Raw genomic sequence first — 14,433 nt, 5'->3', positions numbered from 1 at the left:
GCAGGCGGCGGCCACGCGCTCGCTGCGGCACCGGCCAGGGCCGCGGTCCCCCGAGGCCTGCTCGGGAGGGAAGCGGGGCTGCTCCCGAACGGGAAAGCGGCAGCTGCTCGCACACGGGCACGGTGCTGCATCCTCCCCATAGGGAACGGCAGCAAGCGGGAAGCGACACCCCCGCCCCGGTGCCACCGCGCCGCACGGTGCTCACGGCCGGGACACAAGGGTGCGTGGGCTATACACGGCCCCCAGCGATCCGTCTGTCCGCGCTTTGGGCATAAAGAACCGCCACAAATGACCTACGGCAATACCCTCGGTGATGCAGATAAAACCATTATCGTTTCAAAGCATGTCTGTCTGTCTGTCAGGAACGGCACAGATCTATCGTCAGTCACAGCGCGACATGAGGAGTGACAGGAGCAGTGACACGGGGAGTTCACACGGGGGGGAAGAAGGGGGCAGCAGTTTGCTCAGTATTATATTGGAATATTTTTCACATGACATCGTTTCGAGACGAAAAAGCAATGACATCACTGGCAATATACTCATATCCATTATATGAAAACTAAGCAAAATATCATGGCTTAAAAGCAGCAGCTTTGCAAAGCTATCATTCTGCTCAGCAGAAGGGAACTCGTATTACAAATGCATTACAATCTATTTAATGTGATCACGATTTTGTCTGTCTTGCAAGACGAAGCACAGCCAGATGAGAACTAATGAATGCAACATGTGTTCATTCTTTTGGTAGCTGTGCCTGAAGCCAATTGGCAGAATGACTACAGCAAGATAAATGTCAAAACAAAACTATTTGTGAATATGTACTGCATGTATTTTGACTCTTCTATCATACTTGAAATAGTTTATTATTTTCAAGATTTGCAAGCATATTAAATAACTCTGGATTAAAGTTTAGATTTCCAGCAGGATAGTAAAAAAATAAAAAGGGGTGGGGGGAGGAGGGGAAGTCTGTATCTCCATTCAAAAAACAAGGAGGGCAGCACTTTTTTTCCACCATTAGAAATGGTTGATGAGAAGGTTAAGAGGTCCATAAGAATGCATATAATTAAGACAGCACACAACAAGTTTTGTGTGTTTCCCCCAGGATTAACAATCTACATAACTACAGTAGGATATTTCTTTTCCAGCAGCTCCTGATTGACTGGAGGAATCGACCTCTGCAGTGATCTAAAAAAAGAGATGGCAGTCAGCTGAACACAGCTCTGCAGTATGAAGTCAGCCAGACAACTACTGTGATTAATAAAAGGGGAAAGGACTAGGAAACTGACTGGTGGAAGATGATAAAGTGTAAAAGGCAAGGGCAACACAATTAAGGGCCCTAATGAAGCCATGGGCCTCCATACACAGCTGTGGCACTGGGATTGACCAAGAACCCATGTTCCCAACTTACCCCAACCCCTATGTTGCATCATGTCATTAAACAATCTTAACTGCAAGATGAAACACTGAGTCTTATCTTGGGTGGGTTGGGCAGACAGAATAATTTAACACACACACTTTGGTATCCTTTCAAACTGAACGTTCTTCCCAATACAACTATGAAGCCTTGGAAGAAGTGATGGGCAAAATGCCCCATGAGGCCAAACAGACATTGTATGTGCTGGTTAGGTCAGTGCCAAGAGCAGAAAGAGGCTTAATTTGCAATCTTAAGCAGCCATTAGTGCTCTGAACAATGACAGATTACATACAACTGGCAAGAAGCACACAATGTAGTTCACACCAATACATTTCTTTTCGAATATATCAATTTTAAAGTGAGTAAAGCACATCCTATTAAAAAAGTATCTCCTACTGTAAAATGAGTGTGAAACTCTGCTATTTCTGGGCATCTTAAACAGAGCTTAGTGCCTGCTCAATCAAAAGCATACAGGATGAGGCAGAAGGAACCAAAGAAAATGTTAGAGCACCATCAGAATGCTTCTCTGAACTCTAACTTTTGAAACAAGATTTCAGAAGGCCCAGTGTATACGGCGCACCCTGAAAACAGCAGAGGCCCTCTCAACCCACCCATCTCCTGTTCCCTGATCAGCTGAAGACTTGATCAAAATTCCTCAAGTTGCCTTTAAATCTCTCATGAAAACCTTACCTCCTCGTTAGGATTTTTCACTTTTCTATCTCTGGCTCTTCTATCATACCTGTCCTTCTAAGCAACCTATCTTCAATAGCTGCCTACCTCTACACTTTTCAAGCTTAAACACCATCTCAGCTCCCTCTTTCCTTGCTGTTACTTAACATGAATGGTGGGTGATGGGGAGGTGCGCTTTTTAAGTATTTTATATAGGCACAAATAATGAAAAAATACTTAAAGTATGATACAGACCAAACTAAAAAGCATACACAATGCAAGTCTTTGCTTAGGAAAAAACTCTCAGGTTATTTGCAGTGCAAAGTACATTGCTATGCCATAAAAAAACCTAACAAACACTCTTCAATCTAACAAAATAAAGCCTGTTAAAGATCAGGAATGGAGCTCTGCACACTGTACAATTACAGATGCATTCACTGCTTGTTTATCCCCAACACAGATATTTAGGAACACCACACATCTGGTGCTGTTCAGAACAGTGAATGTCTCAAAGACTGCAGCAGCATCAGATTACGACTGTACAAAAGGAATGATTTTAGAAATACTTCAGATTTTCCTGAGTCAAAAACCACTCCAATGTGCCTTTTCTTCAGAGGTGGGAACAAATGGTTCAAGAGAGCCATAGGAAGGCATGAACTCTTTGGAGTCACCACTTCCATGTGAAGAGGAGGATGAAGCAGGTCCCCATGTCCCATACACGAAAAATTGCCTTCCAGTCACCCACAGCTAACTGAGGAAATTAGGGGTGCCCCCACCAAAGCCACCATGTCCCCAGCTGCAGAACAGACATTTGTCCCCAGGACATCTTTAATACTTTAAAAAAAAAAAAAAAAAAAAGAGGAAGATTATTTATTGAGCTTCCTTGGCAAGTGACACTGCTCCTAAGAAAATACCTGAAATTTGGAAATTGGTTTTCACAGAACTAGGGTTTCTTAATTTCTTTCAGATTTAGGAGATTTCAGATGCAAGAGCTGCTGCATGAGGCAATCACAGTGTTATATCCCATCCAGAAGATTACTGGAAGCTCTCCCTATCTACCTTTTCTTCATGAAATCTGTAACTGTACCTAAACATCACAAAGAGGTAACTGTACTGACACCAGTTTAATGCCTGTCGTGCTGTTGAACTGCAAGAGGGCAGCACTAGTTAATTTTGTTTCCTCATATATATGAAATCAATCATGTTTCCACCAGCAAATGATCCTTCAATTACTTTGCCTTCTTCTTCCTGAAAAGAAACTGGAGCAGTGTTTCACTTGGCAATTAACCTCACTGCCAAACAGTATCACCCTTCAGCAGCTGCATTCATTAGCTTTACCCCATAGAAAAGAGAGAGTACAAGTAATTTCTTTAATAACTACCCAATTCCTAAAGACCTAAAGCCTTTTATTACTTTTTCTTTAGGGGGGAAAAATTTCTTTCAGTTTGTTTTTAAACCCGTTTTATATCTGCCATGACCTAGCAAGCACAACAGACCAAAACCATCTCATCAGCAGAGACAAAGCAATGAAACAGAGTTTTAAAAGACACATTTTGGTTAAGGATGCTCACTGCATCAAGCCTGTTTCCAGCAGGACTTGAGAGGTGTACAGAGGTTAGTGAGCTGTGAAGGACAAGTCCAGCAGGATCCAGTGCTCCCACTAACACCTGCGGGATGTGGCAGCCTCTGCTTGCTCCTCTTCACTCCAGCTGCTGGGCACCATAATAAACCCTAATAAAGTCCCATTCTCTGAAGGATTATTTCCAAGAGTGATGAAAGGCAGGACCTTTGACTAGGATTAAGGTCACTCAGAGTTGACATACGGCAGCACTACTCCTAAAATAAGCATCCCTACCCTTCTCCTGCATCCTCCCATTCTCACTCTGCTCCTGCCAACACAGCTCATGGGGCTGCACAAGGAAGCACACCAGGAGACTGAGCAGCATGAAAACTTAACTCACCAACATCAAAACAGGGCAACTCACCAGGCCAGTCATATGGTGTATGGCACAATGAGCCATGCTGCAGCAGCAGGGAGGTGGCAGCACCCTCTGGAAAGAGTGGTGGGAATCGTGTCTGTCAACAGCAGCTCAGCCCGTGGGTGACTTAGGGAGATTGTGAAACAGCTACACTTGTAAGTCACATTTCATTGCCAGAAAACTGAGAAAAATAAGAACTGATACAGAAGAGAGTGAAGTCCCCAGCCAAGCAGTGCCAGGGCAGGATGCAGCAGAGAGCACACGGCAGTGCCTGAGGCCCTTCCCTTATCACCCTCCTCCTAGACCCTAAACTGAGCTCCTTCATCCTATGGCTTTCTCCTCAAATGGAGACAGCATGCAGAAAACATGAGAAACAAGAGACATACACTGGATCCTAAAAATTGTCCCGAGGCTGTCCCCCACAACTAAACCATACCCAGGTTTGAACTCAACTATACTAAACCTAGGTCAGCCAGCCTAGGAAAGTCATCTGAATGGGAAAATTTATTTTATTTGTTTTCCAAAAACACACTGCCTAATTTGAAAAAGAAAGCCTGCAAACAATACAAAGCCCTCCAAACGCAAATGCATATTTTAAGAATAACCACAGGAATGCCTATTTTTGTCAGGTGGGTTTTCTGCTGCAGCAGCTGCACCCACACAACAGAGGTGCCAGCAGGCTGATGTGGAGCGTAGGCAGGGTGGCAGTGGGTAAGGCTGGTATTTCACTGAGCATAACATCAAACCACAGCTGTAGCATGCCTTCCGCTGCCTGCCTGGAGCACTTGCACAGCAGACTGCTTGCAGCTGCCTTCCTGCCTATCCAGTAGACAAGATGAAAAAGCACTAAATCTAAAACACAGACACAAAAAGGTTTTTCTCCTGAAAGTTTCATGTTGGGCATATGTTCAAAACCACAGTCCAGACCACATAACCTAGGTGGCGGCCCATGAAACTGTGTCCCGTCCGTGAGGAAAGGAAGAGTCTGAACAGTAGCATCCTTGTTAGATACAGTCTGTATCTTTATGGAGATAATCACAGTTTCATCTCTGGTCAAGAACTGAGCTCCAAACACACAAGATTTGCATAAGTGGTATTTTTAAAAGTACAGGTAAATTGTACAAAGTTGTTCAATATGACACATTTCCATTCTCTGAAAGTGATCAACAAAAGTTTGATTATTAATAGTAACAATTAACAGGTGGTCTTAGTCATAACAAATCTATGGTTATAGACTGGCTAAGGTGAAATGACTGCTGTCTAATTATTTAGCTCATGCCAACAGAAAGAAAAATATTGCTTTTGCCATGCAGCAGTGGGGAAACAGCAGTGCAGAGACCATCTACAAACTGTTTTCTAATAAAGCACTTTCAAAATAAAATACCTACTTCTAGAAACATGACACTGCTTAAGAGTTATGTATTCTTTCAGAAAATTATTAAATGTCATTCTTGCATGTCAAAACATCTCCAGACGTTGGCTGTTTCCATTAATGTATTGCTGCAATGGTGAGCGGTTTTATACTTTTAAAAGTAGTAAAAAATAAACTAAGAGTAAAAAACCCAAGAGAATTTGAAAGAGCACACTATTTATGACAGAGACAACAACTTCCTCTTTTACTATGCACTTGGAGATGATGAGGAGGTAGAAAAGCCTTTACAAAAAAAACCCCACCAAAAAGCGCAATCCCTCCCGCAAAACCAGCTCTTGTTGAGGACATCCAGCACAAGACTTGTGGATGCACAGAGGGCTGGCACAGTGGGTGACCAGCCCAGCTGTGCACTGGAGGGATGCATGACTGCACTGCCATCACCCTGCCCCATCCCAAAGGGTGGCTCAGACATGTGGCAAGGCATGTAGATGAAGAACAAACTTCACTGATGCCAGTCTGGCTTCATCTAGGCTGACAGGAACACCTTTTGGCTTCCAGACTTCTGCATGTGCCAGCATAACCCAAACCTTCCACCCAAGGGGTGGGGTGATTATCTGCATTTGTGACCACACAGCAGAAACACAGCATCTCTCATTTAAATATTACCTAGCACACGCAAATGCAATGTAGGTGTCAGACCTTATGCTATTACTCCACTTCAGAGTCTGGCCTTATAAAAGGATCATATACAGCCACACAGCTTTGACATATTATATACAGCAGCTGTACAGTCCATAAATTAATTACCCTTCTGATGGCACAGACTACTAAACAAAGTGGTTTAAAGGGAATCTGTAGAAACAGTTTTATATCGATGTCATTCCTTTAAATTTAGTTGACAGCAGATTTTTGTACTCTTAAGGAAAATGGGTCACAATAATTAACATCATGGTTTATTTACAAATGTAAGATTGAACTATTGTGAAATCCTCAGGCAGGGTTTAGGACCTATGCTATTGGAAAAAACACCCAAGATATACATTTGTGTTTTTTAAAAAGACAAATATGGAAATTCTTGTTTACTTCTCTTGATTTTCGATAGTGTTCTCAATACCCTAAAACTTGGTGAATATAAAATGGGAAGAAAACGCTATTTCCACAAATTGCTTGATAAAAAACTGTCTTTAGAAGCAATCACTTTGATTCACACACAGAAGTCAAAAGAGACCTTTCACCTAAGGTAAAAAAAAATCTGCCAGACTAGAAGTCATGCTTATTTGAAAGTCTGAGTAACATTATGGACATTAACATTTGGATATTAACATTATTTCTTCCTGCAGGAATAGCAGTATTACGAAAAATCTGGCACAACTGATACCTTTGCCAGCCTGCCTCTCTGGAGAATAACCAAAGGACAGTAAGAAACAAGCACCATTTTGACTGCTAGCTCTTTCACAAGAGTTGAGACCAAGGTCAACTTTTGACTAGAGAGCTGTGTTGGTGTTGCCAGAAAATAAACATTCTATAGGTCAGGAAAAATAATTTCTTCCTCTGGATCACCAATCCTGTTATGACAGCTAAAGGTCAAAGCAAGGAACAAACAGGCTAATGTGACAGAGGGAGAAAGAGAGGGAGGGAACTGTGATGTGCAGTTCTGACTGACTAAACAGACAGACTAAACAGCTGTGTGAAGACAAGGACACACCATTCCACAGGGGAAAAATGTCACACATGAAAAATAGAGAAGGTTCTTGGTGGCTTTAAGAAATGCAGTTGTATTTTTCAAGAATACAATTTACCAAAGATTCAGAGTCTGACTAAAGGTCAGAAGCAGCAGGAATTTGATGGTATCGCATTACCTAAGAGGCATGTCCATACACTGTGGAACCACCAGCCCTAAGAGGTAGGGATGGTTATGGCAACATGTGATCAAGCTCACTATGTCCTTACTTCACCACAAGAAACTCCTGCACTCCAGATCTGCCTAGTTATCTTCAAGTAATAAGACCTGAATAATAAGGGAACAATCTAGAACACACTGAAATCACAAGTTTTAAAGGAATTTAATCAAGCCTCAAATGAAGCGTTTACCCATTTGTTCCTTGAGAAGGATAAAGTCCATGAGCTAAGTGAATAAAACACCTGGGGTGATAGGGCTACAACTAAAAGCAACTTCTTTGCTAGCAAAAGGCACAACAGACTTAGACTGCTCTAACCTCCCAGCGTCTTAGGATAAAGAATGAACTGTACATATTTGCATACAAAGTAAAATAATAAAAACTATTTTCATGCCCCGCTTTTTTTTTCTTTTTTTTTTTAATACAGACTACAGAAGCATTTGTATTTTTTTTTTTTAATACACAAGGGTATGAAGCTAGCAGGTTTTGTCAAACTCACATGCAGGTTTACAAAATGAATCACAGAATGGCCTGAGTTGGAAGGGATTTTAAAGTTCATTTAGTTCCAACCCCCTGCTATGGGCAGGGACACCCTCCACTAGACCAGGCTGCTCAGAGCTCCATCCAACCTGGCCTTGAACACTTCCAGGGATGGGGCATCCATAACTTTTCTGGGCAACCTGTGCCAGTGCCTCACCACCCTCAGAGTGAAAAATTTCCTCCTAATACGGAATCTAAATCTACTCTCAATCTGAATCCATTCCCCCCTTGTCCTGTCACTGCATGCTCTTGTAAAAAGTCCCTCTCCATCGTTCTTGTAGGCTCCCCTTCAGGTACTGGAAGGCCAGAATTAGGGCGCCCAAAAAATTTCTCATTTCTGTGCTGAACAATCCCAAATCATTTAGCCTTTTCTCATAGGGGAGTAATGAGCACAATTCCACCACAAGATTTTTAGACAGAAACCTGACGAACACCTTTACACAAAGCTCCTTTTAATCCAAGTTTTGGGGATTGTGTGTGTGTTTCTTTCTAAACATTAGGTTCTGAACACACAACTACCATCTGAAATACATATTAGTTATGACATGGACTGCAAACACTTTCTCTCACATCAGCTTGTGATGTGAGAGAAAGCACTCCACAAAGCCAAACAGAGAATTACAGAACTCTTAAATGCACATGGTTACACAGATTTTAAATTATGGATAATAATAAAGCATCAATACATTTACAGTCTATGATGTTCTCTAGGATTCAAAATTTTTTAAGTAAGTGACATTCGATCTCAAGACAGTCTTGAGATAGAAAAGATGTCCAAACCTTAGTGAAGTGATCTAAATTAGTTAACAGAAATATTTAAGTCATACACACCAGAGGTTACATTTGACCATTGAAATACTCAGTCCAATATGAAAGTTCTCCACAAAACCCACATTCTTCCTTTTTCTGTCCCCAGGCCAAAAGAAGTTATAGCATGGTCAAGAAGTTTTAGTCAAAACAAGACAAGATGACAAACAGTAACAGTGATTTATTTATCTGTAACTCTGTAATCACCACAGAAGCCTATAGGACACTGAGCACCAGACAATGTTACAATTTCAATGTAAGTTTTTCTTAGTAGCAATGTTTTGCTTGTTATCAATATAAACAGGAAGACTCAGCTATTTCCCTCAACTGCTAGTAACTTACTATATTAACACAGCCCACAGGAAAATCTACTTGAAAGTAACAAATCCACAATGCTGGACATTTTATTTCTCCATGGGTTGTACTTACAGCATGAATATGTGTTGGTTTGTTGGGTTGTTTTTGAGGATTTTTTCCAACATTAATGAAGGCTTCTACAGGAAAGCATGCACTACCAAATTATATTGAACAAAAGCAATGGTATTAGATAGCAGTGACAAAACTGGCTTAAATACCAAGACAATTCCAGTCCCTGTTTCTGAAGTTTTCACTAAATGTTGCATGTTTCTTCAAGCACCATTTGAGGATGCATCCCACTGGCAATGTAACAGATTTGAAGCAACATCAAGCATGTTCATCCCCAGCAGAAATACAGTTTTTCACTATTCTGTCAAACTGCTCAATATTCTGCCACCCCATATGAAAATAAAGTGCAAAATTTTACTACAGCAATCAGGAATGAATGAATTGTTGCAAGTCACTTGCGCAGCTTTCCTACACTTACACAGCTCAGATATGAACAAATTTACATAGGCACACTTGTATTGCAACACTAACCCTCAAGACCACCTTGTTGAAAGTCTGTCACCCTGCCAGGTGGCTCACAAGGAGGCAGCTCCTCCCAGCTCCTTTAAAACAAAGTTAAGAGAGAGCAGTTGAGGACTGCAAATGTTTATACTTCTTATCTTTCATGATTTTATTAACAGAAGATTTATACCTCAGTATTTTCCTTTGCTATGCTCTTGACAGAATTCAAATCACTCGTGTTGTCTCACCACAGGAGAATTGGTGGATTTAATGAGCAACTCATTTGATGGGTAATCAGGCAACTGATTTTATCTGCTTCGTTGCTACCCAAGAGGTCAGCACTATCTTACATTAAGGCAAATTACAGGTTTTCAAGCATACTTGCAATCAGATGAAATCAAGTTTGTTATTGCAGCATCCTCAAAGCCCATAGAGGATATGTGCATTGGAGGAACGCGGGGAGAAGTGGAAAGAGGATAATTAAATTAAACAACCATTTGGAGGAAGCATCTTACTGTTTTCACTGATGAAATCAGATCTATGGCATTAAAAAAAGGACATGAGAGAATAAGGCTTATTTGCATTGTCTCCTTCCTTTTCTTATTTATAAACCAATTGCTATTCTTAGGCAGGATATACATTGGAAGGAACATACTAGCAAACAGTAAACTGAGGTTGTAATCCAATCTTAATCACTTATCCCAAGAGCCATACAAAATGGTCTGGAGTTATGCTACATCTGAGACCATGAGCAAGGGCATCACATGTACACAACATATAATGAGCATTTGGTCTACTTTAAAAAAAATCTTTTTTTTACATAAAAATTGTGTTCATCTATAGTCACAATAATTTTTAAATGACAAACAGCTGTTAATTTCCATGAAGCCCTCCAGCCTGCAAGAACATGACTCAGAGCCACACCTTGGGCTGTCTGTACCCCATGCACACATATGTGGTGTGGAGCACCTTGATGCAGGTGGGGACAGCAGAGTGGCTTTCCAGCACAGGTCCACTCCCCTGCAGACAGGATGGAGTCAGGCAGCGGCTGCGGGAATGGAGCCGGCCATTCCTGAAACCAGGCCAGCAAGCACTTGCAGATAACTGCTCGCAAGGTACTACTCTCCACTGAAAGGATTAAGAGTGGAAAGAGCACGTACTTGGCACAAACAAAAAGTCAGGAGTTTGGTTTCGATCATTAGCAAATTAGCAGTTTAAACTGGATTCACTGCTGGAAGATTTGATTTGGTAAGAAAGCTTTAGATCCTGCTGCACAATTTAGCAGGGTGGCTGACAGCTGCACATGGGGAGGAAGGGGAACACAGCTCTGAACACAGACCACCTCACAAGTGAGGTAATGGACAGGCTAAAAACCTGGGAGAAGCTCCAGCTGACTGAAATGGGAACCAGGACTCACCTCCAGACTATCGTACCCTATGCTCTGATACCATTTAACATAACATGGCAAATTGCAACAAGTTATTACAGCAAGGTATCCTCATAGATACAAAAGTCTTTTGAAAAACAACATTTTATCAAAAATACACCCTAATAGCATTTGGACAACTTAGGCTATATTAAATATTAAATATACTGTTAGTGCGTCATATAAGACATCATGTTCCCAGTGACTGAGTATCAGAGTTACTTCTGTAAAAAGAACGGCTATTAATACTGTCACTCTGTCAGTTAAAAAAATTGCTTTTGCAAATTATTCAAGTACTTTGATTCCCCATACAGTTTTTCTAGGGAAAAAACGTTTAATAAGGATGACACAAGCAGTAGTATGCTGACTTAATGGAAATACAGACAAAAAAATCTGCTCTAGAGTACAGTACAGGAGATTGCAAACCTGAGAAGTCGTCCATTATTAAAATTTGAAACACTACTTACTAACAGACATTTTCCTTAGGAAGACAACGACACTGATTTGCCATTTGTGTTTTAGCTTAAACAGAAAAAGACAGTGTAATTGTAGCTTTAGAAATAAGTATCTTTGTAGGTAATAACAAAGTCATCTCTTCCCCCATAGGTTGCTGCCCTAGTACTGTTGTAGATACCACCCCTCATGCTATGGGGAATAATATAAACTCACTCCCTAAGCAAGGCATTCCATTTTTAAATTTTATTTTTTTCAAATGTTCCATTGCTTACTGTTCCTTTGCGATTTAGCCTCGAGCAGCACAGCCAAGACAGGCAGCATCCTACAAAGAGCATTAACTGACTCAAAGCCTTCTGCTGCCTTCCCAAAGCATGGGAGTGGTGCAGGAGAATCAGTGCTTGAGGTTCACCTGAACTGAACACAGCCACATAAATCACTGATACATCCAGTACTCTGGATTTGCTTTTGAAATGGTCTGATGGTAAAAGAGAAGGGGTAGGGGAGGAATATCAGCCTCCTATTGAGAGGTGGTGATGGGAGTTTATTCTACAACTGCAAAAGTATTTTTCAATATTTGAGGTAGCTGGAGGAGAGTGAAGCCTCCCATAGGTGAGTGAGGTTGTCTGCTGGGCAGAGCCACTAGGCAGCAGGATCTGTTCACAGAGATGCAGTTTGAACAGGACAGGACCGACACAGCACCAGGTTAAATTAACTCTCTTTGTTTAAACCGTATTCTGAGGCCAGCCTCAGAACTCGACTTACTGGGAGAAGGGCAATTTTTTTGACCTCGTGTCAGTTAATGCAGGATTACTTCCTCCCCACCCACTGTAGCTCACATATGGCTGATTTTCATGCTTTTTCCTTTTGTAACTTCGAGGGCTGCTAAATTTCCAGTTTTGTTAAACACAGAAATTCTCTTCCTTATACTTCCCAGCTTCATAAGGTATAGCCTTGAAGAAAACCAAACTCAAACTATTCCCAATGAAATCACATCCATTAGCAGTACAGCTGAAGATGTTTAAAAAAAAAAAAAGAAAACAAACTAAAAAAATCCCACCAACACATCTGGAGCTGTACAAAGCCTCCTCTACCAGGAGGATTGCAGAGTTCAATTCCTGGATATGCATCTCTTGCTAATGTTCACTTCACTTTGGCTTACTTAAGCATTCATGACAAAAATTAACAAAAGCCTCTTATTTTTATGGGCTATATCGATTGCTCCAGTGCAGGCTGATCCTATCTTCTACAAACAAAGCCAGGATTTAACTGCACTGGAGCATTAAGCAGAAAGCCTTTAAAACTCTTCTGCTTAACCTATCTGAACTGCAAGTGGCTGTATCAGAAAGGACTGAAGCACGTGCCACTCTGAAGAATAACCCACAGTGACAGATATGGGCAGGTGCGGTACCAAAGTCACTTCAAAACACGTAAGTGATAAAAAAGAATTATGAGCTTGCCTTTCCAACCTCCCCACAGATATACACGATTTTAGGTTCATAAAAAAGTAACCACATACCTTGCTCTAGGCATTGCTGACATTGTTGGATTATTCCCAGCACATCTAGGAGGGGCTGCACAATGACGGCAAATCCGCACGTCGGAATTAGCAACGTGAAATTCCTAAAGTTCCAGTTTAAGCCAGACAAGACTGTGTATTTTTTGCTTCTATTCATTCTTCTAGATGTAAGCTGAAATTCTGTGCCCATTACAGTTCTATAATTCCATTGTAGATTATGAAAACAAAGCAGTAAAGCATATCTATGAAAACAAAGCAGTAAACCATATCAATGAAAACAAACTCACGTTTTTTCCATAGTAAGAGTCATATTTCCAATCCACTGGAAAATCCAGCAAAGTAGTAATTTATTAGCCATGCTGAACAAATCAGAGGTACACAACAGGATTCAGACACACAAAGCAAAAACCAAAACACAAGCCACATGAACACAGACCACCCTGCAAACCCTCCCAGTGATGGGATGGATTTCCTTACTTCAGTCAGTATTTTATTTCCCAAAGCTCGCACTGAACAAGGCCCTTCCTAAGGAACCCTTGGCTGCATTGATTTTCCAGCCAGAACAAGACAAGAGCTGCTTCCAGCTCTGTGCCAGACATGACACACCAGCCCCATGGTGCCTCCAAAGCAAGGACAATCTCCTGGGGGAACCATGGAAGGAGAAGCCACAAATTCCCAGCTGCGTTTGCCCAAAAAGGGTTTGTTTCCAAATTCCTCCAGGGATTGCCTTTAAATAATGACACTAAAACGGTTTGCTCCTCTTTGACATCATGCACAAAGGTGCTAATTCCACAGGTTTGGGAATACAGAAGGTATAATATTAGATGTTTGACACTAAGGACCAAGCAGGAAATAAAACTGATGTTAGCAAAAAGGGGGAACAGATGGCCAACAAAATACCTTTATTTCCTTTAAATATTTCCTTTTATCCTGTTTTTGCTTTTCTTGCCTATTTAAAGCATGAATTGTTGATGACAGGGACTGTTTTGAGGCACTTACTATGCTAAAAGAGGTGCTTAGATGTATTGTGAAATGATATTTCCTAATTTTTTAATCTAGTAAGTTTCTCTTAGTATTTCTGCCTAGAAACAAATAACCTTAGTCCAGGATTTTTTGCAACACACACAGTTCCAGTCCCATCTGCACATCAAAAGGACAGAAAGAAATAGATTTAAAATGTATTCTTCATTTCACTCTCCAAAAGCACCTTGACAAAAATGAAACCTACCCCTGGAACAGCAAAGATTAAAAATTTATTTCAAATCATTATTTCTTGCTTTTCTCTCTCTTCCTTAGTCCAAAAACAGAGTTGAAAGATCGGGAAACTAACCCTTCTTTTGTCAAGTGGTAAATAATAGAACCCAACAAGATGTGCGCTTCTCCAAAGAAGGGCTAAAGGCTCCCTTTCTTGACAAAACAAGAGCTGATCACAATACTCCCTGGATCTCAACATGAACTCATCTTACAACCAGCCTGCTGGTGGGGTTAAGCA

General features: G+C 41.1%; 1 protein-coding gene across 2 annotated transcripts in view; it reads right to left on the bottom strand.

Moving 5' to 3' along the window:
• EML4 (EMAP like 4) overlaps positions 1 to 14,433 on the bottom strand; it is a 149,529-nt gene that overhangs the window by 87,850 nt on the left and 47,246 nt on the right. The gene's annotated exons all lie outside the window — the stretch shown is intronic.

The sequence above is a fragment of the Corvus kubaryi genome, unplaced genomic scaffold, assembly GCF_017639235.1.
Source record: "Corvus kubaryi isolate FWS band 111438036 unplaced genomic scaffold, C.kubaryi_AGA036_p1.0 76, whole genome shotgun sequence".
Taxonomy (NCBI): domain Eukaryota; kingdom Metazoa; phylum Chordata; class Aves; order Passeriformes; family Corvidae; genus Corvus; species Corvus kubaryi.
Note: the sequence above shows the minus strand (reverse complement) of the source record. Positions and strands in the feature narration are given on the sequence as shown.